Source organism: Eleutherodactylus coqui, chromosome 10, assembly GCF_035609145.1.
Source record: "Eleutherodactylus coqui strain aEleCoq1 chromosome 10, aEleCoq1.hap1, whole genome shotgun sequence".
Taxonomy (NCBI): domain Eukaryota; kingdom Metazoa; phylum Chordata; class Amphibia; order Anura; family Eleutherodactylidae; genus Eleutherodactylus; species Eleutherodactylus coqui.
Window position 1 is genome coordinate 135,416,756 of NC_089846.1, and position 26,438 is coordinate 135,443,193.

The window sequence follows — 26,438 nt, forward strand, 5'->3', positions numbered from 1 at the left end:
CTGTAACAATTCTGTTGCAACATTTTACAAAACGTTGCAGATTCTAACTCCCTGTCTGTTTATGTTGTGGATGTCTGCCGCAGATTTCAACACTTGAACTACAAGGGTTAAAATCAGCAGCATTTCTGCAATTAAAAAAATAAATTTAAAAAACGCCAAGTCCATTGAATTGCGGATTTATCCTCTGCGGATTTTTTGCATATTTGCTGCAGGTTTTTCGCTGCCCGCAGCAGATACGCTGTGAAGGTACCTTTAGGGCACGGTCACACAGCGGAATACTCCATCGTGCAGAAAAATCCAATTCTAACAGGCAGATTTTGAAATAAAGTCCTAAATCTGTGTGAAAATCCAGATTTAGACAAGCAGATTTTGACCACGGAAAAGGCAGGTTTGTTGCAGAAGTTTCTGCAAATCCAAGTCAGTCCCATTCATCGGCACGGAGTTGTGTTGGCAGCAATTTCTGGAAGACATCTGCCACATGTGAATGGACCCTATAGCGGTTTTGTTGCAGCTGCACACACACAAACATCGTGCAACTCCATGGCGAATGTAGCTGTGAAGCCCGGGGTTAGCAATCACTCTCCTCCATTCTTGAGGTCCTTCCACATGGGCAGAGTATTTCCATAAACCGCAGATAAAAGCGCAGTAAATTCCACGTGTTTACATGCAGGTAATGAGAGGAAATCTGCAGCAGATTGGGCTTTATTTTTAGCTGCGGAACGCAGAAATATTCTGCCCGTGTGAAATGGGCCTTAAGAACGTTTTCTCTAACGCTTTGAGTGCCGTGCCACCTGAAAGTGGGTGATGGGTATGTTTACGCAGGGACCCAGCGGGTGACAGTTTTCTCTGGGGCCCAATCACATGAGGCGTATTTTCTGTCTGTATTACGTCCATATTTTTTACAGATCTAATGTGGACATCATATAACGCTACCATTTTCATCCGTATTTACAGACCAAAAATCACCCATGAAAGTCAATGGGATCATGTAAAAACATAGCAGATGCGCAGCTGCGTGCATATTCGCTGTACTTTTCACATGACGCCAGAAGACAGTGGAAAAAAGTGACATCAATTGGGCATTTTTTTTTTTTAATACAGTAAATACAGATATTAAAAATGCGCACATGCATCAAAAAGGCAATACAACATGTATATATGTACGCAGTGAAAAGGGTATGATTTTCACGGACCAACATTGTATACGTCTGTGTGAATGGGTCCATACAGGAAATGCAAGTGACAAGATTCAGGTGACAGCCATGCTCTTGTCATCTGGACCTTCCAGAGAGCACAGTCAAAGAGTGCCGGCGCTCAAAGTGTTAATATGAGCATAATACATTCCTCAAGAGTCCATTGGAATCCCCATCTGACCATGCAATACCAGATCACCGCCAGGATTAGAAGGGGCTAAAGCTTAATCACATGACAATTCCAGAGCATCCTCGGAGTTATACTTCAACAATGGGAGAAAGAAGAACTTTCTTCTAAGATAAACTTCTGACAAAGTTTTGTTATTGTTTCAAACTTTTCAGAACTGTTTACAAATAATTCAAAAGAAGTTACAAAGTATCAATCTGGCGATGAGACGGGTTTAAAGCAATAACTACTGTCCCCCCCCCCCCCCAAAAAAAACACCCCTCATTCTGCCCCCTCTACTGACACCAGAGCCGCCTGCAACAAGTAACTGTCCATAGAGGTGACGTCAACCAAAAAGTCAATAGCCCTTTGTTATGACTTGGACTAGGAGGGGGGTGAAGCCTGCGCCGCCTGATGGAGTAACAGGACAGAAAAATAGTCCTAAAATAAGGGGCACAAGTCCCATCAAAGATTCGGGACTGATGTGAGAAAGAAGTGAGAGAGGAAAAAAGGAGGAGGGGGAGAGAAAAGTGAGCAGGGAGGGCGCAGGAACCTCTCCATCTGCAGTCACTGAAGTCTACGTGGCATTTCCAGGAGGCAAAGACAGGGGGAGGAGGGGGCAACAGACTGAGAGGGCACAGAGGGGGCAAATCCCATAGTCTGCCCTGATAATTAACCCATTGCAAACCTGTTAACCCCTTCTGATCTTTGCAAACCAATTGCACACAGTCCCGGTGCAATGCAAAAAAATAAAAAGCAGTGCAAGTCAGGACATGGCATGTGGTGCCCAGGAGGGTGCAATACACTGCAATACCTGCCAGCCATCAGATGCGGCTGATCTGCCCTGCCTGGGGTGGATGGAGAAGGGTGGAGGTGATGCAGGATGTGGCCGCACCGTAGTCACCCAGCAGCACTTACCTGTATGCGGTCGGTAGGGGAGGTGCCGGGTGAGTGATCGCCCGGTGCCCGTGTCTTCGCCGTGTCCCCCGGGGCCGCTGTAATCTCAGTGCGCAGCTCCTCCACTGCCGGGCTGCAGCGCCATGCTGGAATGCGGGGAGTGCGCCTGCGCAGAGGGGGCCGGGCACAGCGGCCCAGACAGGACCGGCCCCCTCCCTGGCAGCGGAGACTCAGCGCCCCCTCCGCCTCCTCCTCCCTGCTAGGAAAATCCCCCCTCCTCTGTGCAAATAGTTTCACTGCCTGGGAAATCCACACACAGCCCCGCATTGTGCCCTGCTGCCCCTCCCGGGCACGGTGGCATCTCCACATCACCTTCTCCACAAAGCACATTTTGGGGTTAAACATATTTTATAAAGCATTTTTGGGGATTTTTTTAAAATTTTCCATCACAATCTATATGTAAAAAAAAACCTAAAATCCTGTATTTTCAGCCCGATACTAGCCTGCCCCTTCCTCATCTCCGTGAGGCCGCCTTCACACGGGCCAGAAAACCGTGCGATTGTCCTGCGATGCAACAGCGCAAAAAAAACGCACCTTCGTAAACCCCACGCTTTCCAATGGTTTCATTCATGCCATGTTGTGAGAAAAAAAATCGCGGCGTGCCCTATCTGTCTGCCATTTTTTTAGTCTCCTGTGTTTCCCTATGGAGCCTCCTTGTTTATCGCTTCACACGCGATTTTCACGTGATGCGATTTTAACATTACAAACTCCGATTAACTTTCGTGTTAAAAACGTTTATCGCGGGCGGCAGCGATGCGACGTGAGACCGTTCGCAAGAAAAAGAATCACTGACGCTACAAAAGCGCGTCTACAAAGCTATGATATTGGCGCGATTCTCTAGCGGCGATATCACGGTCGCCCGCGTGAAAGAGGCCTAAGGATAATTTCACACGGGTGAGGGACATGCGATGCTTCACGGATGCGAGGCGTTTTTGTGTTAAGACCGCCTCGCATCATTTCAGGAAAGTAGCGATCGCGGAGCGTTTCCCATTGTTTTCAATGGGTAAACCTCGCATCACATTCGCATGCACCTCGCGCACCGTGACGCAACCATCGAAAACAATGAGCGATGTGATGCAAGGCGTTTCGAGGGAACGCCCAAAGATAGGACATGCCATGATGTAACCCTGTAACAGCTGGAGAAGTATGTACCCTGTTTCCCTGAAAATAAGACATAGCATGATTTTCCAGAATTTTTGAGGATGCAAAATGATTTTTCAGGCTTTTTGAGGATGCTTGAAATATAAGCCCTACTCCAAAATTAAGCCATGTAACAGTTAATTAAAAAAGTCAATTTAAATAGTGTCCAGGCAGCTATACATGTAAAAAAGGTAAACCTTTTTGAACAAAAATTAATATAAGACACTGTCTTATTTTCAGGGAAACACAGTAGCTCGCCCCTTCCCTGACCAGGACTTTAGGACTTGTTCACATCAGGTCAGAAGTTCCGTTTGTAGCCTCAGTTACAGATTTGACAGCTGACGCCTGCCCGCAACAGCCATGATCTGCGCTCACACATCAGCACTCTCACCGGTAGTGGCTGTCAACCATTTAAATGCTGCTGTCAATTCTGATTGGTATCCGGTGGTCCCGAACAGCAATGAGATCATGAGGCACCCTTCGGTAACCGTTGTAGCTGGGGGCTTTCTGAAGCTCTGTGACGTGGCTTTATAGACTGCCTATCAGAATGCGGTATAATGCAATACCTTGGTATTGCATTATATTCTTTAAGCGATCAAACAATCGCAAGTTCAAGTCCCCAACGAGGACTGAAAAATCATGTTAAAAAGAGTGTTAAAAAGTTGTAATCATTATTAGAAAAAATAAAGGTAGTAAAATAAAAAAAGGAAAAAAAACATTCCCATATTTATAATAAAAAAATCAAATTGGAAAAAAACAAAACCATATTTAGTATCGCTGCGTCTGTCCAGTTTATCAAAGTCAGGCATCACTGATCCCGCACAGTGAATGTCATCAGAAAAACTAAATTAACAACGCCAGAATTGGGATTTTTTTCATTTGGCCACTCTGTCTCTCCCCCAAAAAATGTAATAAATAGTCATCAAAAAGTCATATGGACTCTGAAATGGTACCAAAAGAAACTACGGGACATCCCAAAAAAAAGAGACCTCACACCATTATGTTATCGGAAAAATAAAAAGTTGCGGTTGTCAGATGACGCCGGCAGAAAACCATTTTACCGATTTTTCTCAGATATTTTATTTTGTAAAAGTAGTACAGCAGAAAAAAAACTCTATATAAATTTGTATGGCAGCAATAGTACCGACCCATAGAATAAAGGTCTCGTGTCACTTTTGCTGCAGTATGTATGCTATAAAAACAAGATCCCCCCCCACCTCCACCCAAAAATGGCGGAGTTGTGTTTTTTTTCCATTTCACTCCACTAAGAATTTTTCTAAAGTTTTTAAGTATATTTAATAAAAATAAATACATTTTATTTTTATTTATCATTTAAGTATATTCTATGGTATCGTTGAAAAACACAACTTGTTCCAAAAAACAAGCCCTCAGTTACATTGATGGATCAATAAAGAACTTATGATTGTCACGGCTTGTTGGTCGTGACAGCGTCATGGCATGGTGGCCTCGACGCAGGCAAGACCTGTCACCTTGTTATGCAGGACACCGGTTAATGGACCATGTGCAGAGATTGCAGGTTGCTGTCTCTCTGTGCTGCATGAATGCATGCTGAGGATTAGTCATTCATGGGAGAAGGTTGGAGGTGTGGTTCTCTAGTTGCTCTTTCAACCATCAGGTGTGGAGAGCTTTATTTTCTTACTCCTCCCTCTGCTCACTGCTGCTTAGTCAGTTCTATAGAGGAGTAGTTGGAGAGTGATGTTCCTCTGTGCTGGGTGTATTGCTACTTCCAGATAAGTGCTGCGGTTTCCTATTTAGTTGTATTTCTGTTTTCATTTGTATTGATTTGCTGTGTTGGTTCATCTCTCCAGGGGCTCCTATAGGGACAATCAGGGCCCAGGAAGAAAACCATGGGCCGCCTTTATCGAGGCGATGACTCCGCTTTTAGGCAGGGACTCTTCACCTCCCTGCTAGGTTAGGGCCAGACTTCTTTCTCCCTGGAGTGGTGCTTCAGATCAGCATAGGGTGGTGTGCTTCTATTTCCAGCAGTGTGTATGTTATCTGACACCGTGCTGACCATGGTCTTGTGCCGCACGGGCTTACATACTGGCTTATGTATTCCTGGTGTGGTTCGCACTGTTCTAATTGCATAGTGTTAACAACTGCAGTAATTGTGAACGTCACCCTGCATCCATGCTAAGCGTGGTGCTCGTGTGCCGCACGGACGTGGCAATAATTCTTTGAAAGTGGAGAGGAAAACCGAAAAAAAGGCCACATCATTAAAGGGGTTGTCCCGCGGCAGCAAGTGGGTCTATACACTTCTGTATGGCCATATTAATGCACTTTGTAATGTACATTGTGCATTAATTATGAGCCATACAGAAGTTATAAAAAGTTTTTTACTTACCTGCTCCGTTGCTAGCGTCCTCGTTCCCATGGAGCCGACTAATTTTCGCCCTCCGATGGCCAAATTAGCCGCGCTTGCGCAGTCCGGGTCTTCTGCTCTCTTCAATGGAGCCGCTCGTGCAGAATGCCGGCTCCGTGTAGCTCCGCCCCGTCACGTGCCGATTCCAGCCAATCAGGAGGCTGGAATCGGCAATGGACCGCACAGAAGAGCTGCGGTCCACGGAGGGAGCAGACCCCGGCGGCCATCTTCAGCAGGTAAGTATGAAGACGCCGGACCGCCGGGATTCAGGTAAGCGCTGAGCGGTTTGTTTTTTTAACCCCTGCATCAGGGTTGTCTCGCGCCGAACGGGGTGGGGGGGGGGTGGGGGGGGGGGTTAAAAAAAAAAAACCCGTTTCGGCGCGGGACAACCCCTTTAAGGGCGCTCTCACACGACAGCTTTTATGTTCAGTCTTTTTGTGAGCCAAAACCAGGAGTGGGTCCAAAATACGGAAGACATACAAATCTTTCCATTATACTTTCTCTCCACTCCTGGTTTTGGCTCACAAAAAATTGAACATTAAAACTGTCGTGTGAAAGCGCTCTTAGGGCTCAGTCAGATGGGTGTTTGATGCAAATTTTTTTGCGCAAAACACATGCGCACAGGAATTCACATGACCGAAGCGTGCGTCACACTGAAAAAAACGCACTTGGCTGCATTTAAAATTTGCACATAAAGTGCGCTGCCCGCTATCCCCTGCTGTGGCTGTGATAGCTGCAGCAGGGGATTCCTTGGATGTGAAACCCCTGGATGCTGTCACATTGGGGTCAATGGGACCAGCTGTAGCAGCACCAATCAATTGAGAACATACAGTGAAGATTGCGATCCTATGGCATAGATGTGACAGCTGTGGCAGGGGAATTCTTCATCCCTGCGGGGAGTCCCCTTGTTTGTCTCCAATGCTGTCACAGTGTTCAATGATGAGGGGACTCCCCGCGGAGATGAAGAAATTCTCTTCCACAGCTGTGCCAGAGGATCGCCATATTCACTGTATGTTCTCAATGCCGCCAGCCACATTGACCACGAGGTGAAACCCCTGGATGTGATCGCATCTACGGTTTTACATTAAAAAAATCCTGAATGCTGCAGTTAGTTGCGTATTAAAATCCGCTGCCCTATTTTTACCAGTGCAAATTTTTGTGCGCAGGTAAAAAAAACAGACATGTGACCGCTGCCATTGAAAAGCATTGGTTCTAATCGATGCGGATTGCAAATGCAAAAAACGCCCATCCTAATGAGCCCTCCAGGGACTAAAGGGGTTGTTTTCTTTATTCTCTGTATGATTATGATGAAACTATTTATATAATTTTGTTTATGTTGTACTACTTAAAAAATACCTTAAAAAAAATGCTTTCTGTCGCTGTTTGACCTCCATAACTTTTTTAGTTTTTAGTGCAGCTACATGAGGGCTCTTTTTTGCTGCACAATGTGTAGTTTTTCTTGCTACCACTTTGGGCTACATATGACTTTTCAATCACTTTTTATTAGTTTTTTCTTGAAGCGATTCTAGCTCTGCATGTATTACTTTTTCTTATTTCATTCACTATGGCCGCCTGCACACGGGCTGAAATCCCGTGGCGGTATTTCCCGCGGGATTTCCGCCGCTGAAAGTCTGCATAGGAGTGCATTACAATACGCACTCCTATGCAGACGGCCGCGGTTTGGCCGCGCAAAATCTTGCGCGGCAAACAAACCGCGGCATGTCCTATTTTTGTGCAGGGCACGCACTCACCCGGCCGCCGGCTACGGTCTGCGCATGCGTCGGCTGCGCGGCAGCTGGCACATGGAAGAGCCGGGGCCGCCAGTCGCGGGTAAGTACGCGCTCGTCCCCGCAGGCTCTCGGGTCGGGTCCCGCAGCGAGAATTCTCGCCACCGGATCCGACCCGCTCGTCTGCAGACGGCCTATGTTGGATAAATATTGCAATATTGTAATTAACTGATTTTACAGATTCCCGTTTCTTATTTTGGATGCGCGCTTCTGGAGCTGCTTTTTAGCTACCTGTGAGGGTCTCAGTACCCGGACTTGCGCTGATCAAAACTTTTGACATGACCTTATTGCATTTTAAGAAGTTTTGGAAATGGCAATCCCATTATAAGGCATTATGGGGTCTGCGACTCCATCTAATTAAAGTAAAGAGAACACATTACAAATGCTACATCCAGTACATATACTCCATACTGTGTATATCCTGCTAAGTCTACAAATTAGGCCACTATCACGCCTGCGTTAGGGCTCCCACACACTTGCGTTTTTGGTGCGTTGCATTTTTAACATTAGAAAGTCCCATGGACAATCGTGTTAACAAAAAACGCAAACGCAAGTGTGTGGGAGCCCTTAGGGTCAGTTCAGAGTTTCAGTCTCTCTGCCCAACCCCGCCCCCTCCTAATGCAATCAGCCAGAGGGGAGGAGAGAAGAGGGAGGGAGTTTAGCAGTCACTCTGCTAAACTCCCTCCCACCTCCCTTCTCCGGCCGCTGTCATTGGCTCTCATAGGAGCCCATGCAGCGGCCGACGTACTGCGGCACAAAAGATAGTTCAGGAATATCTTTCAGGCCCGACGTAAAAACGCCCGGCGCTATATTGGCCAGCTGGGTGCTTCTACGTTACGAGAATACGGTCATGTGACCTGATGCATTGGAATCCAATGCATCAGATCACAGCGTATATCGGCCGACCGTGAAACCGGCGGCCAATATACGCTAGAGTGAAAGAGCCCTAAGCGTGTGATTGTATGGTCTATATATACCCGCTATACACAGACCAACATTACCAATAATAACAATATATAAGGGGCAAATTATACCGCCTCACCATAACCACATATTATCACCACATTGTAGCAACGCCACAAAATCGCGGGACTTTGTCGCCCGTGTGATCGAGGCCTAAAGCAGATATGCTGTGACAGATTTTCAGCCCTGTCATATAGGCCCATTTACATGGGTAAATGATCGGCCGTGTTCATACGTAAGACTGATCATGGGCCGTGAGAATCTGCCCCAATCAGCTGATGGACAAGCAAACGCTCATTGATTGGCTGATCGGATTGTTTAGGCAAGCACAGAGCTGCTCGCTGGTTAGAGCCCATCTCCCTGTGTAAATGTCGCAGGTTCAGGATGGAGCAGCAGCTGACAGACGGAGGCCAGAGCGGCACATTTTTTCCAAAAGTAACTTTTTTCTAAGCAGTTGCATAATAAACAGTATCCGTCTCCATAAGGGGGTCTCTGTACTTTAAGCCTGGGTTCACACAGGGCGGATTTGCCGCGGTTTTGCTGCAGATTGACGTTGCATATCCGCACTGCGGCAAAACCGCTGCGTTTGCAGTGCCATGCAGCACAAATGAGATTTGCCAAAAAGCTGTTCTCACAGGACGGATTTTTTCCGCACGAAAATCCACAGCAAAATCCGCAAGCCCAAATTAACCTTTGAAGCAGTTTTGCCGCAGAAGCAGTTCTTCTGCGTCAAAACCGCAACGGAAAAACCGCAGCAAATCTGCCCTGTGTGAACCCTGCCTAAACGTTGCACAATAACTTGGAATCAATTCTCCTTCTTGAAGCGACAGTATTCGATATCTCTGCTGCGACTCAAGATACACGTTTTCATCCCTTGGCGTCCCTGGAGGACATATACATCTCAGTACAACTCAGCAAGGCACAGGACTTCACTATCAGCGTCTTGTGCAACTTCTCTCATCTGCGGCATAGTTGTTACCTACATCAATGTACTCAGCCGTTGGCCCCTACCTCCAATGCTCCGTAGGATCAGCGTCCTCTGCACAACATGCTTAACACATCATAGAAGTCACTTACATCTCCAGAGGTCATCACACATTAAAGTTGCTTCAATTCCTTCGTACATTACCCAAATCCTGTCATGTGCCTCACTGCACCACTGCATGTACGTCCTCATAGACACTTGTATCATATACATTACTTAGCAGTATAGACACTTTACATCACATGCATTACACCTTAACTGTATTACAAAACTATCACCCAGCAATAAACCCATTCATTTCCCCCCACAGGGCCTTGCGTAAACTACTGGCACCACGACTCGCAGTCCCTGTAAGTTCATCACTCCTACCCTGCCTAGGGATGTAACCTTAATAGAGATGAGCGAGCACGCTCGGTAGGGTCAGTTACTCAAGCGAGCATCGCTCTTCTCGAGTAACTGCCTTCTCGTTCGAGCATAATCGGGGGGGGGGGGGCAATGGAGGTGAGCGGGGGGTGGCGGGGTGTAGCAGGGGGGAGAGAGAGAGAATCACTCTCCTCCTCCACCCCCCGCTGCACCACCGAGCGCACTTGGACGAGAAGGCAGTTACTCGAGAAGAGCGATGCTCGCTCGAGTAACTGACCTTACCGAGCATGCTCGCTTATCTCTAAACCTTAAGCAGTACCAGGAATCATGCTCCTTTTGAGCTTATACATTAGGTCTCTGGACATTCGCTACCACAACTGTCTGTTCTTCAGCACCGCCGCCACAGTGTCCGTCACTGTGCATCAATGATTCACCACAAAGGTCTAGCCAATCCTCCATCTTTGGCCCCACAGGTCATCAGGGACCTCTTCTCCGGGTCACTCAGCTCCCTCGCTGCTCCCCCGGAATGGAAAAATGGCTGCACTGCAGCTCAATCAAATAGGCCTCTTCCACTGTAAAGCAGGCCCTCTGCACTGCAGTCTCTGTAGGCTGTTGCTCGGCTCTCACTGGAGCTGTGGCACAGCTACAGGGTATTTTATAGTGTACCCCTGGGGACAAAATATTTTCCCGTGCTTGGGGAGGTGGGCAGGGCCGAGCTTTGTTTTGGGGGCTCTTCTTTACAGTGTTGAGTTGCTAGCCATATCAGCACTACATCATCATGACGGTGGACCCTCCTCCAAAAGCCTGTATGAGGCTACGACAAAATCGCGCCACACACTTCGCTAAATTGCCCTGCTGCTTTTTTTTGAAGGGGAGTGGGGCTTCTCTGCTGCTGGCTTCCTCTCAGCCGTGAAAGTGGGCCATTCTCTATTACGCTCCCCATCTCCCTATCTCGGATTGAAGGAGGGTGGGACTACACAGAGTGGCTGTATGCCACTCCTCAAAGTAAAGGGGAGCGTGGCAACACTACCCCCTTATATAGACAAAGAGATGTGCTGCTGACAAATGCATTCTGTATGGTGAGAAACAATGAAAGGTATAATCAGAAGTTCCCATACTACACACCATCTGCCCATGTACACAATATTAACTAGCGTTGGTCAACATGCTCATTGTCAGTCATAAGGTCTATTATCTTTGAGAAGACCACCCCTTTTGGTGCAGTTTCGCAGGCTAATTTCACAGCAAAACTTATACGCTTTATGTGAACACAGTCTACCACCTTTCAAACTGTTCAACTGTGCCCATTGTCATTCATGCCCCCACTTTACACTTAGGAATCTGGAATAAGTATACCTGATCTAACATGCTTGGACATCGGCATCTCTTGCTTGTCTGCTACAAATCAGGATGGAGCAGGACCTTACTAAGAACTCAATAAAACCTACAGATGTGCATTAGATAAGGACATGTGCAAGTGGAAAACCAGGTATATGTACAATCGCTGAGCTCTGTTATTGGCTGCAGCCCCTGTGTCAGGACTCGAACCTACGACCTCTTGTGTTCCAGTCGGCAGCTCTCTCTGTCCCTGTTCCTGATTGCACTTCCTATATAAGCCTAGCCCTGCCACTCCTTCAGTGCGTGATTATTGTGTTCCACCACCTTGATCAAGCTCCTCTTCCTCCTGCTCCTCTACAAGCATACCGATACCGCCGGCTGCTGACCTTTTTCTTCCATTGATTGTACTTCCGTCTCATCCCATTTGTACTGCATACCGATACCTCCTGCTGCTGACGTTTGGCTTCCATTGACTAGGCTTCGGTCTCATCCATTTGTACTGCGTACCGTGACTTCCAGATAACGGCTTCTGGCTATTTAGATGCAAGCTATGTGTAAGCAGAGAGATGGTGAGGAAACACTTAGCTAACTTAAATGAATTCAAGTCTCAAGGTCCAGATGAATTACATCCTAGAATACTAAAGGAAGCAGCGGAGGTAATTGCTGAACCACCCGCCATAATCTTTGAAAATTCCTGGAGAACAGGAGAAGTCCCCGAAGACTGGAAAGGGCAAATGTTGTTCCTATCTTCAAAAAAATGAAGAAGGTGGATCCAGGAAACTACAGGCCTGTGAGCCTGACTTCTATCTTTGAACAAATTATTAAACAGCATGTATGCAAGTACTTGGATAAAAATTGAGTAATTAACCAGAGCCAGCATGGGTTTGTAACAAACAAGTCATACCAGATGAATCTAATTTCTTTCTATGACAGTGTCACCGACTGGGTTGATCAGGGAAATGCGGTGGATGTAGTTTATCTTGACCTTAGTAAAGCATTTGACAAAGTATCTCATACTATACTTATTGAAAAAAATGGCCAAATATGGTATTGACAAGGCAACTGTTAGTGGATTCACAACTGGCTGAGTGATCGTACTCAAAGAGTGGTCATAAATATCTGCACATCCAAGTGGAAGAATGTATCAAGTGCGGTACCACAAGGCTCTGTCCTGGGCCCAGTGTTGATCAACGTTTTTATAAATGATCTGGAGGAGGGAATTGATGGGAAACTGATCAAATTGACTGATGACACAAAGCTAGAAAGGATAGCTAACACAAGAGAAGAGAGAGAGAGAATTCAAAAAGATGTAGAAAAGCTTGAACAGTGGGCAGCGACTAACAGAATGGTATTTAACAAGGAGAAATGCAAAGTCCTACATGTGGGCAAGAAAAATGAAGAAAGCACATAGAGAATGGGAGGAATTGGGCTAAGCAGCAGCACATGTGAAAAAGACTTGGGTATACTAATAGATCATAGACTGAACATGAGTTAACCATGTGATGCAGCAGCCAAAAAGGCAAACACAATTCTGGGGTGTATTAAGAGAAGCATAGAGTCTAGATCACGTGAGGTCATTATCCCCCTCTACTCTTCCTTAGTCAGACCTAATCTGGAATACGGTGTCCAGTTCTGGGCACCCCACTTAAAAAAATAATATACAAACTGAAGCAAGTTCAGAAAAGAGTTACCAAGATGGTGAGCGGTCTGCAGAAGAGAAGGCTGAGAGGAGACTTAATAGCGGTCTACAAATATCTGAAGGGCTGTCACAGTGCAGAGGGATCAGCCCTATTCTCATTTGCACAAGGAGAGACTAGAAGCAATGGGATGAAACTGAAAAAGTATTAGAAAATACTTTCTGACAGTGAGGGTGATCAATAAGTGGAACAGGTTACCACGGGAGGTGGTGAGTTCTCCTTCAATGGAAGTGTTCAAACAAAGGCTGGACAAATATCTGTCTGGGATGATTTAGTGAATCCTGCACTGAGCAGGGGGTTGGACCTGATGACCCTGGAGGTCCCTTCCAACTCTACCATTCTATGATTCCATTCTGACTACTCTCCAGTGACCGGCTCAGCTACTACACCTGCGGCTCCAATCCAGCATCAGGAAGACATGACACCCTGTGATGTCCTGTAAACTAGGCAGGACTACAGCTGTCAACAGAGCTCAGCAAAAAATTTGGAATTGATACCTGAGAACCCCAAGGGTTGGAATATTCCACATGCTACCTAAAGTATACAAAGTTAGCAATCTAAGGAGGGCAATTATCTCAAGTGTAGGAACCCCCACTGAAAGAATCTCAGAATGGGTAGAAGGTGTCCTGAAACCGCTGGTGAGAAATACAACCAGCTACTTGCAGGACACCACGGACCTACTAAATAAACTGTCAACCATGGATGGATTGACCGCCTGCCAGGTATGCTTTGAGGCCAATACGATTGCCTCTGTTGCAACTCACAAGATTCATCCTCATACACAACTATTTCTTCTTCAACTCACCGGAACTGCCATGGGCAGTAAAAAGGCACAGCGATACGGCAACCTTCTCATGGCAAAACTAGAGAGTAACTTCCTTGCCTCTTGCTCCATCAAACCATTGGTCTATTTCAGCTACATTGATGACATCATAATCATCTGGACCCAGGGGCATAGCTGAGGTCTCCGGGGTCCAGGTGCAAAAGTTCAGCTTGAGCCCCATCACTTGTACCTATACCCATACTTAAACTGCGCTGCATACAACTACAAAACAAATTTACATACATGACCTAGCCCCTTGGCATAAGCTTTCCAAACATGACTCATTTTCTGGACTACGGGAATATTAGTTTGTAGCCCCTTAGGCTGCGTTCATGTTTTTTGTTGTATTTTTGAACCACAATAGAAAAAAAAACTCATCAAAAAACTGCATGCAATATTCATAAACTATATGCATTTTTAAGAAACTGCATACACTGTTAAAAACCACGTGGATTTAAACAATACATGCGTTTTTTTAAAAGCCGAAGGCAGGTTTTTGATATGTTTTTTAATTGTGTGTAAGTGTGCAATCATATACAGGAGATATGCAGGTTATACCAGCGTGGTCCATATCACTATATACAGAAGATGTATAACTGTTAGAACATTCTGCTAGTGATTGTTTATCATCCAGAATTAGGTAGGTTCCATTGCGGGGTCTTCCCTGTTGGGACGATCGCCCTGCATGCAGAGCAGGTTTCCTGGGGTTAGTTGTCTCGTTAGAGTAGGGACCCACGAGATGACAAGGACCTTTGAAGTGTGCTCGCGGGCTTAAGTATCTTGGCCAGAATACGAACGAATACCTCATACATCCTATAGTTATTCCATCTGGCTATGTGTGCAGGTGAGTGTTTTGAGCGCTTGTCAGTTGTTGGTTTATGTATGTCTGCGAGTATGAAGTCAGTTTCGCAGTGCTGCAGTTTCATCTAGTTTCGTCTGAGTTTGCCTGTTAGCGAGCATGAGGTCCATTTCACAGTTCCACAGGAGATACCCATGTTATACCAGCATGGTCCAGCATTGCTAAACTCTCTCCCCCCAGCCGACAGAATGTCGGGCTGCAGCGTATATATGCTGCACCCGGAACTGTGTGAATGGGTGAGAAAACTAGAAATTTAGCTGCGACTAGGTCACGGCTTTCTCTCGCTCATACGATTTTCGGCCACGATGTGGGCGGCTGTAAATTGCAGCGCCTTTGCAAATAAAGCCTTATATAAAACTGCCAGTCTCTGGAGGATCCTGCATTGAGAGGTTGGTGACGCTCTGGAGACACCACACCTGCAAAGGCCCGCTTGCTGCTCATCAGTGGCATTATTACCGCTGCCCTTGTAAGAGGATTCATTTGTCTGGCAGAAACGTTCCTTATTAAGCCTTTATCAGATCTTGTTCACCTGGACTGAGAATCACTCATATCTGTTCACAGCCTTCAGTTTCCATGAAATATCAATTGTTTTCGTGCCTTTTGCAGACATTGGACTATTTCATGCTTTTCATCTTCAGAAAGGTCTTCCTCCCATATTGCATGACAACCGTGACTTGTTAAATAATGTGGAACATTCTCTTTACGTAACTCTCCCTTTAATCAAGATCACCGGCAATCTAATTAATAAACCCGTCCGAGGTTGATACCGCACATCGAAAAGGAGAGAAATTAAACAAACACTTTATTCTAAAACTTAAATGCTCGAAATCCTATCAACCTTTTGCAATCCAACTTTGGATTCAGGGTTTCCTAGGGGGCTTTCTCTTTCTGCCATTATACAATTGCGCCATCTGCTTGCTAGAGCCAGTACTGCGGTATGGGACATGCTGGAGAGGCCCCCAACAACAGAGCGGCCAGTAATATACAGTAAGAATACCCTGCTGGACGTCTTCCAACATCGAAGCTGTACAGCCTTCAATTAGAATGTCTTAAGGTGTCAGACAGTGGATTGGAAAGGGTTAATATTTACTTCCACTAATTTGGGGCACGGTGTATGGAGCCAAAGGCACTAAAGGCTGCTTCCTAAAAGATGAGTGAAATGGAAAAAAGTGCAATTCCGCCATCTTTGGGAGGGGTGGGTCTTGTTTCTATGGTGTATACACTACAGCAATAATGTGATAACTTTATTCTATGGGTCAGTAGGATTACTACGATACCAAATTTATATAGTTTTTTTTTCTGTTCTACTTAACATAAATAAAATTTATAAAACACTAAAACAATATATCTTTGGGAAAAAATGTAATTATTTTCTGCCACCATCTTCTGGCAGCCATGACTTTTTCCATTGACTCAGTTGTGTGAGGGCCCGGTTTCCATAGAACATCCTGTAGTTTCTATAGGTACCATTTAGGAGTACTTATGACGTTTTGATCGCTTTTGATTATTCTCTTGCGGACAGGATGATCAAAAAAGTGCAATTCTGATGCGTATTTTTTTTTTTGATGACGTGCACCATGCGGGATAAATAATACATTACTTTGATAGATTTGACTTTTAGGGATGCAGTGGTACCAGATATGTTTTCAGGGATTTGTTATTTAGAATTTTTTAATACAAATAAGGAAAAAGGTTGGGTTTTTTTTTTACATTTTTGTTACCTTTAATTAAAAAAAACATTTTGAAACTGTATTTTTACATTTTCTTTTAGTCCCCATAGGGGACAAGAACCTGCGATGGTTTGATCGCTACTGCAATATAATGTAATACCATAGTATTACATTATACCATGATCAGACAGGCAATCTATCAAGCCATGCCACAGATATGGCTGAATAGGCAATCTGCAATGGCAGCCCTGGAAGCTTTCAGAAGGCCCCCGGCTGCCATTACAACCGAATGGGCAGTTGGGACCCCTGTACTCTGATTGTGGCATTTAAAAGCCGTTGTCAGAATTGACTGCTGCATTTCGGGCTAGCAGTCGCAATCCGCATGAGTGCTGATCGCAGCTGTTGCGGGCGGGTATCAGTTGTAAGAAGTATCCGGCACCCACATTGTATGGAGCAGGATCGACCCCGATCCCCTGCATATACCCTGAACACACAGGATTTAACTGCATGTCCTGTGTCATATAGGCCCCCTGCACACGGGGGGAAATTCCATGGTGGGGTTTCCCGCAGAATTTACGCCCGTGCCCGCTGCCATAAGATTGCATTAGAAAACGCAATCCTATGCAGACGGCACGATTTGTCCGCGTGAAAACACACACAGAAAACAAATCGCGGCATGTCCTATTTCCGTGCGGGTCTCGCAGAGGCTCGCACAGAAATGTCAGTGAAGAGTCGCCGGCTCCGCTCTGTGCGTGCACCGGCTGGGTGGCAGCCATCACATCACAGAGCTTCAGAGACGCTGGGAACGGGTGAGCCGCAGGGCTGTGCAGCAGGATCTGACCCGGCTGTCTGCAGGCGGCCTAAGGGATTAAGCTGATCTTATAGTTTTGGTCTCCTTAGAACAGAGCCATACAGCCTATGTGCTGCTGAACACGCTCCACTGAGTCTGTATGTATATAGGACACTTCCTTACACATTAAGACTTACAAAATCGGACTGGAAATATCTGTATGAATGCCAGCGGAGACAAACAGACGGAAGCCCTCATGGACCTCTATGGGAGCCTTATATTACAAGGAGCCACAGCCGTGTGCAGGCGCTCTAAGTATGGAATAGGACAATAAAACACGATAAAGTGCAAGCGCATGAGATAATCAGAATGATAAAAGTCCTACATGGAACAGTATGATATGGGCCTAGACCGCAGCGAAAAAGTCCTAAATACCTTCAGGTACTGAATGTAGATAAATCCAGGCTGAAGGAGCCACAAAATACATGCCTGCAGTAGCATCCCAAGCCCCACGCGTAACGCCACGTTACACATCGGTTTTAGGGTGCTACTACAGGCATATAGTTGGGTGCTATTCGGGTGTCATGGCAGCCAAAGACCTTGTGAAGACTCCCAGGGCCGCGATGACTATTAGGAAACACGTATGGCACAACTAAGGCCCAATGCACACAGTGAAATTTGCATTGCGGAATCTGAAACAGGCGTCCGCCTCCGGATTCCGCAGCAAAAAATGGCCATAGCAATAGCAATTTTCTGCTTGTGGAAGGAACATCGCAGTATGCTCTATTTTTGGCCGGATTCCGCGCGGACGCTGTCAATGGAAGCCGTCCGATTCGCAGTCCGTCCTTAGTAATAGCTGCTGACTTTAGCGAAATCCGTGTCATTGCTTAGCGACGGCGCAGCTTCATCTGTACTGTGCATGTACCGGCCGCCCGGCGGGCATATCCGCATTTACAGATGAAGACACTGCGGACAGGTATGCAGGGAATCTGCAGGGGTCACCGGCCAGGCGCCGGGTTGGATTCCGCTGCGGGTTCCCACATGTGTAATCCGACCTGGCCATATGCATTTGGCCTTAATATAATGCCATATTATATCAGCATACTGCACAAATGGTTACAAGTTCAGGTCCTCTTTGGAGATTACATAAAAAGGTGACACAAGTGAAAATAAAGTTTTTTCTAATAATTATGGAAATATAAAAAAAATAGATTAAAAAAAAACATTTTTCACATATTTATGTCTATAAAAGTCCGAACTATAAAAATAACACATTATTTATACTACATGGTGAATGCTGCAAAAAAAAACACAATGCAAGAATTGCGCTTTTTTTCCATTGCCCTGCCTCCAAGAAAACAAAATAATAAAAGCTGATCCAAAAGTTATATAGACCCCAAAATGTTACCAGCAGAAACCACGGGTCATCCTGCAAAAAGACAACCAATCACACAGCTGTGAGGACAGGCAAGTGAAAAACGGTGCTGGTCAGAAAATAGTGACAGAAAATATTAAAAAAACAATATTTTGTTTTTTTAAAGTAGCACAGAAAAAAAAAGAAAAGAAAATTGTTGTCATACTGACCCACCAAATAAGGTTGTGTTATTTTTCCACAGCACACCTAAAACCAAGAACTTCCCCCCATAATACACACAAAAATATAACTTCAATGTATGACCAGCCTTGGGGCTTATTCACATGAGCGTTTATCGGCTGCCGTTTTCACGGCCGGATGATAGATGCTACCATCTGATGCATTGGATTATAATGCATCAGATCATAAAGGTGTATTGCCATGGCGTAGAGTCCAGCCGGGCGCTTGTACACCGGGAAGGAAGGAAAGTCCTGGAACTATCTTCCTGGCCTGCCTACGGCCGCTGCCAAAGACTCCTATGGGAGCCAATGACAGCAGCTGGAGAAGGGAGGTGGGAGGGAGATCAGCAGCGGACTGCTAAACTCCCCCCCCTTCTCTTCTCCTCTCCACCCTTTGCCGCTGTTTGCAGGGGGGGGGGGGGGGGCAGGACAGGGGCAGTGCTAAGCTGTACCCCACCCTTCTGCCTCCCATTGCTGGCTGCGGAGAAGCTGTGGGGAGGGGGCGGGAGCTTAGCTCCGCCCTCCCTATGCCCCCTCCCATTGCAAACAGCCGGAGGGGAGGAGAGACGAGGTGAACCGACAAGGGGGAGGGAAGGGGGAGACAGCTTAGTAGAGCTAAACTGTCTCCCTCCGCCCGACAGCATATACGCCGAGCCCGTGCATCAGATGGTAGCGTATATCGGCCGGACGTAAAACCGCTGGCCCATATACGCTCATATGAATAAGCCCTTAGACTGGATTCACAGGAGAATATGCGTATTCACGCTCACATTTGCGCTGCGTTTTTGCAGAATGGGCGTCGTGTATTTACACACACCGGTGTATTTTTTTATGGCTCCTACAAACGTTTTTCATGCGCAATCCGCTGACAATAGAAGCCGCTGATTTCAGTGGGTTCCCTCACATTCAGCATTTTTGCGCCCACATTTCGATCACGCGAAAAAATAAGCAGCCTGCTATGGGGGTAGGAAAATACGAACCCGTCTGCATAAAAGTGTGCGCATAAGTGTGCAATTGTGCGGTGTTAAATGATAACACCGACGACTAATTAGGCTGCTGAGCCAATTAAAAGCAGCGCAGGTCCAGCAGTGCAAAAAAGTACAGTAAAACGCGTGGTGAATGCATGTGATAGCGCGTCACCCTCTCTCCAGCTTATATACGCATCTGCTCATGTGCAGGAGCCACAATGCTTCAGGGCATGAAAATGGCTAATTAGTTTAAGGAGCTCAACATAAGGTCTTTCCCTGCGCAAATGCAAGGAAAGGAAAATAGAGCACGCTGCGTATTTTTTGCATGACTGAAATGCGCACACCACATACATGCGTGGGAACAAACACCTTGAAATTAACGGTTCCTATTCTCTGCATATTGCATGCACAATTTTTTTTGTGCGCAAATACGCTCATGTGAATCTGGCCCAAATCCTTAAATCCGGCGCCTCCATGTGTGAGGCCGGCTTCACACGGGTGTAAGCATATTTACGTGTGCATTTGCTCTGCATATTTGCGCAATGGACATTGCGTGTTGTTTACATATCCAAGAAAACACTCAGGCATCCTCCAATTAATTTCAATGGGCAATTAAGTTTAATTACTTTAATATGTGCTACTTTTGTGTGTAATACGTACGAAAATAGAACATGCTGCCTTTTTTTTTTTGCACAGACATGGGCTGCATTCCCACGAACGTATATCGGCTCGGTTTTCACGCCGAGCCGATATACGTCGTCCTCATGTGCAGGAAGAGACGATGGAAGAGCCAGAAGCAGGGACTCAGCTCCCGCCCCCTCTCTGCCTCCTCTCCGCCCCTCAGCACTATTTGCAATGAGGAGAGGCGGGACAGGGGCGGTGCTAATGCTTGAAACTTAGCCCCGCCCCCGGCCCACCTCCTTTCATTGCAAATAGTGCAGAGGGGCGGAGAGGAGGCAGAGAGGGGGCGGAAGCTTAGACCCTGCTTCTGGCTCTTCCATCCTTCCCCCCTGCACATGAGGACGACGTATATCGGCTCGGCGTGAAAACCGAGCCGATATACGTTCGTGGGAATGCAGCCTAAATGCTACGCGCAAAATACGCTCAGGTGAGCAAACACATTGAAATCCATGGGTTCTATTCACTGCATATTGCGCATCCAAAGTTTGCACATGTAATATGCAGTTTGTGTGAATAAGCCTTAGATGGGTGGCCAGTTGATTTCACCAGTAATGCTACCGGGCAGTGAGACCCCAATTATGGTTGAGGAACCTCTGATGGGGGAAGGGACTGTCCAGTTTTGACAACCTTGTTAATTATAGAAGCGTTATATGTTCGTACACAACAGATTTGCTGCTGACATTTCTGTGATTGTGTCATCCATCTGAATGGGGTTTGTAAAAATGCATGCACAATCTACCGCAATAACCCTATTGCGGTGTATAGAAGAAATCCGGTATAAAGCCTCCTCATACAGAAGTCACTATTGCAGTGTATGAATGGCAATTTATAACTAGCCATGGAATAACAGATCTGATCAACATCTCATCTCTGCCTCAAAACTGTACAGTGGCAAAAAGTCTGCAAACAACGCCCCCCCTAACGTGGCCGAATCGAAAAAGTCAAAAGCGTCAGGAATATCCGGTGGCTTAATGCATGTGAATGCAGGACGCGGCTCCCTCCGCCTGGGGTTTACTAGATATCACCTGCATTGCTGTATGAAGCTTGGGACTTTGGAGGAACCTGGCGTTTCGAGTTTCAGTGTAACCCCGCCCCGTCCACCAGGGTATGTGCCTATAATAAAAATGTATGACCTCGGGATATAAACCAGTTGATGTCACACAGAAGGGATTTGTGCCGAAGCTTCTTCCTGCTTTTAAATATTTTTTGACAATTCAAAGGATTTTTTTCTTTTTGTCCGGACAGATCAAAGTACCTTCGTGCTGCAATTACTGTGGGAGTCGTTAAACTGCAGTATTTGCTGGGTAAATGTGTAATTTGCCCAGATGTGTAAATTACAGGCAGCCTAGATACACATTTCCTGTAGGGAAGAAATGTCTGTTTGCCGGGAACATCTCACAAAACACTACCTACATTGTCTATAAAAAGTGCCCTGAACAACCCACTGCCAAATCACAATGACAGGAATAGGACTTGCTCTCATTTCTTTGACCGCTCACATTTCTTAATTTCTCCTATAGCTGAAATGGCAATTACATTTTAACTAGAGATGAGCGAGCGTACTCGGAAAAGCACTACTCGCTCGAGTAATTTGCTTTATCCGAGTATCGCTGTGCTCGGGGCTAAAGATTCGGGTGCCGCTGCGGCTGACAGGTGAGTCGCAGCGGGGAGCAGGGGAGAGCGGGCGGGAGAGAGGGAGAGAAAGATCTCCCCTCCGTTCCTCCCCGCTCTCCCCTGCAGCTCCCCGCTCCGTGCCGGCACCCGAATCTTCAGGGACGAGCACAGCGATACTCGGATAAAGCACATTACTCGAGCGAGTAGTGCTTTTCCGAGTACGCTCGCTCATCTCTAATTTTAACATTTTTTTTCATATTAAGGGCTCCCACACACTTGCGATTGCATTTTTTGTTAACGCGATTGTCAATGGGACTTTCTAATGTTAAAAACGCAACGCAATGCACCAAAAACGCAGTTGCATTGCGTTGCGTTTTTTTAACAATGGAAAGTCCCATTGACAATCGCGTTAACAAAAAAGGCAATCGCAGGTGTGTGGGAGCCCTGAGGGCTCAGTCACACGGGCGCATCAGCATCCGTACACTGGCGCCGATGCGCCCGTGTGACTGCAGGGAGGAGACGGACGTACCTGAAGACTGACGTCTCTCTGCAGCGCCGGAGGAAAGAACAAGTGTGTGGGGGTGGGGGGGGGTTGCAGGTATTGCATTGGTGGAACAGAGGCTGCCTTCACCTTTGTCGTACACTCCATCCACATATCTATCCGAGGAGACTATACAGACAGGTATCCTGCTTTCCTATTTATTTTGAGGTTTTTGGCCCAAAGAAAGGTGTCTTTTAAAGTTAGGAACCCATCCAATAAGGTTCACCTGGACATGACGGATGGCCCCTCATGTTTTCAAATCAAACCCAATGCTTTTAGGGAATCTTTAGTGTTTAGTGATGAAGCCATCTTCCACCTTTTGGTCACAGTTAACAAACATGTCAGAACCTGGGGGAGGGAAAACCCGCAAGTCTACGTGGAGCATATTAACGACTCCTCCAAAGTGAGTGTGTTTTGCGCTCTAACCTGTAGAAAAGTGTATGGCCGCTTTTTTTTTTCCATGAAGAAACAAATCAGGGATTTCATACCTGGACGCTACAGATATAGCTTCTGCCACAGCTGGAACAAGAAATTCCAAGTTTCATCTTCCAACAGGACAAGACCCCCCATTTTCACAATGAAGTCAGATATGAGCTCAAGATGGTGACAATAGTGTACTTCTTCTTTGGCCTCCATGTTCCCTGGACTTTACACCTTCTCTGAAGTTTTGGAGTCTACATGCCAACTTTACCACCCACCATGCGTGATTTGCGGCATCCCTGAAGCTCTTGCATCCATCAATCATGATACACTACAATGTGTATGGTAGAAACTTGACTACAGGCTCCTTGTGTGTCAAATGAAAAAGGGGGTTCATATTGAACACCTCTGAGTTGGGAAACCTTTTTGATGTTGTGCTCTAAAACTTTTTGAGTTTCTGTTTCCATTGATATCAAATTTATGTCAAGATTACGCGTCATTAAACGTGAGTTATGAGTGTTTCAGATAGTGAAGATCTTTTGTAAGAACCTTGTACAGGACATTGATAAATCTTCCTCAGGCCTCAGTCACACGGGCGCATCGGCATCCGTACACCGGCGCCGATGCTCCCGTGTGACTGACACCAGCAGAATGACGTCTGAATTAGAGAAGTCATAAAAGTTGATAAAACTATACTATAAGAGCAATCTAAATCGAGAAAATGTTAGAGAAGTGACATAATTTTCAAGGAAGTGGAAAGTGAGTCAGTGAGACGTTAATATTTCTGTACTTAGCCATAAGATTACCAAAAGTTCAAAGAAAAGATATGACTCAGGCTATAATTCACCAAAACATCCTGCGCAGCTCATGCACTGAAAGCGGTGACTTCCGGGCCCTAAATGTCTTCCATTCATCAATGACTGGAGAAAAAAAACCCACTTCAATGGGTCAGAATAAGTGAGTAAAGAGGTTTTTGCTCAGTTACTTAAAGGGGTTGTCCCGCGCCGAAACGTTGTTTTTTTTTCCAACCCCCCCCCCCCCCCCCCCCCGTTCGGCGCAAGACAACCCCGATGCAGGGGTTAAAAAAGATCACCGGAGAGTGCTTACCTGAATCCCCGCGCTCCGGTGACTTCTTACTTACCTGATGAAGATGGCCGCGGGGATCTTCTCACTCGGTGGATCGCAGGGCTTCTGTGCGGTCCATTGCCGATTCCAGCCTCCTGATTGGCTGGAATCGGCACGTGACGGGGCGGAGCTACACGGAGCCGGCATCCAGCACGAGCAGCCCCATTGAAAAAAGAAGAAGACCCGGACTGCGCAAGCGCGGCTAATTTGGCCATTAGACGGCGAAAATTAGTCGGCTCCATGGGAACGAGGACGCCAGCAACGGAGCAGGTAAGTGAAAAACTTCTTATAACTTCTGTATGGCTCTTATTAATGCACAATGTACATTACAAAGTGCATTAATATGGCCATACAGAAGTGTATAGACCCACTTGCTGCTGCGGGACAACCCCTTTAATGGATAAAATATCCTGAAATTTGGAAATTTTGGCCATCTCATACATAGACATAACTGCCTGGGTAGCAGTCATAGCAGCCGCTGTGGGGTCCAACAACTAAAGGCATTGATACACAATAGGGTCCTCTCACACATGAACGCGGCAAAGCGCCGCAATTATACTTTCGCTTTTCGGCCACAGTTCCCGATAGTGTGTCTTATTTCTATGAGGGATCCAGGGAAAACAGCTGTTAGACAAGCGATTGTGTGGCCGACAGTTGCTGAAGCTCTATGGGCACCTTATGGTTAGTGATGACTATGGACTGTGGAAAGCAGTGGAACACTTTGCATTATTCTTGTGCTTTGATGTCATTGCATTATCCCTGTACTATGAAATTATGTGTGACATCACTGTTGTAAGAGGATGGCACATGGCCTATATATGTTCTTGTTCGTATGGTCTCTTTAAATACTGTTGGTAATGTTTGTTTTACTACTGTGCCCCCTGGTGCTGGGAGGATCAACCCTTTGCAACCAGGGTGGGGTTTAAATTGAAGAGCGATGCCCGTCCCTCTGAGACAGTCAGTCAGGATGAAGATATTGAGAGTTGACAGGAAGTGTCTCCATGTGCCAAGCCTAAGGTCTAAGAGCTGGTGTAGCGGGGATGATCGATTGATTGCATCGCCCCAGCGCCCAGTGAGAAAAAAAGATCCACATGGACTGCAATAAAACTTGTTCAGTTTGATAATGGACCATTGTTCAGCAGCCATAGTTAGGTGAATGATGTGGACACCAAGTTCCTCTAGGACAGTGGTGGCAAACCTACGGCATGCAGAGCCCTTCCTGCTGGCACGCGCCGCTGTCAGCCACTCACTACATTAGTGAATACCAGAAGGGGTGCCTTAGCTCCCCTGTCAGTATTCACTCACTGCGCTGCTAACGGTGCTGATCCCGGAGCACACTATGACGTCACTGTGTACCCGGGATCCTCCTCTCCTAATGTCTCCTCTTTGGTTCCCCAAGAGCAGGGGAGTAGGCATCTGACAGCACACTGATGTCACAGTGCGCACCTGGGATCAGCACTGCTAGCAGCGCCAAGCAGAGGAGCAGCAGCGCTTCCACCAGGAGGAGGGGGGAAAGTATGTGGGTCTTAGGGGGGCACTACTACTACTGGGGCCGCTGTGGGGTGTCACTATTACTACTGGGGCCACTGTGGGATGTCACTATTACTACTGGGGCCGCTGTGGGATGTCACTATTACTACTGGGGCTGCTGTGATATGTCACTATTACTACTGGGGCTGATGTGGGATGTCACTATTACTACTGGGGCCACTGTGGGATGTCACTATTACTACTGGGGGCTGCTGTGGGATGTCACTATTACTACTGGGGCCGCTGTTGGATGTCACTGTTACTACTGGGGGCTGCTGTGGGATGTCACTATTACTACTGGGGCCGCTGTGGGATGTCACTATTACTACTGGGGGCTGCTGTGGGATGTCACTATTACTACTGGGGCCACTGTGGGATGTCACTATTACTACTGGGGGCTGCTGTGGGATGTCACTATTACTACTGGGGCCGCTGTTGGATGTCACTGTTACTACTGGGGCCGCTGTGGGGTGTCATTATTACCGCTGGGCCTGCTCTGTGGGATGTCACTATTATCGCTGTGAGATATCACTAGTACCACCACTGGAGCCACTGTGGGATGTCATTATTACTGCTGGGGCTGCTGTGGGGGTCACTATTACCGCTGGGGTATGTTTACACGTGCCAGAAAGGCTGCAGAATCTCCTCAGTGGAAATTTACGTGGCAAATTCCGCGGCATTTCTGCATCAAAAAAGCAGTCAAAATTTGCACCCTGTCTATTTTGAAGCAGCCCTGTCCTTTTTGAGAACGACGGAGGTAAATCATACGTCGTGATAAGCCCCGCCCCCTGACATGTTGGCCCTTTGTGATAAATAAGTGTGTTTTGGGTTGCAGTTTGGGCACTCGGTCTC

General features: G+C 46.5%; 1 protein-coding gene across 2 annotated transcripts in view; it reads right to left on the minus strand.

The window, feature by feature from the left end:
• The window catches only part of LOC136580946 (fibronectin type-III domain-containing protein 3A-like), a 106,752-nt gene extending 104,352 nt beyond the window's left edge, over positions 1-2,400 (minus strand). For both annotated transcript variants that reach the window (XM_066581885.1, XM_066581884.1), the window contains exon 1: positions 2,278-2,400. The gene's annotated coding sequence lies outside the window, so the exon portion shown is untranslated. The remainder of the gene's footprint in view (positions 1-2,277) is intronic.
• Positions 2,401-26,438: the final 24,038 nt, after the last annotated feature.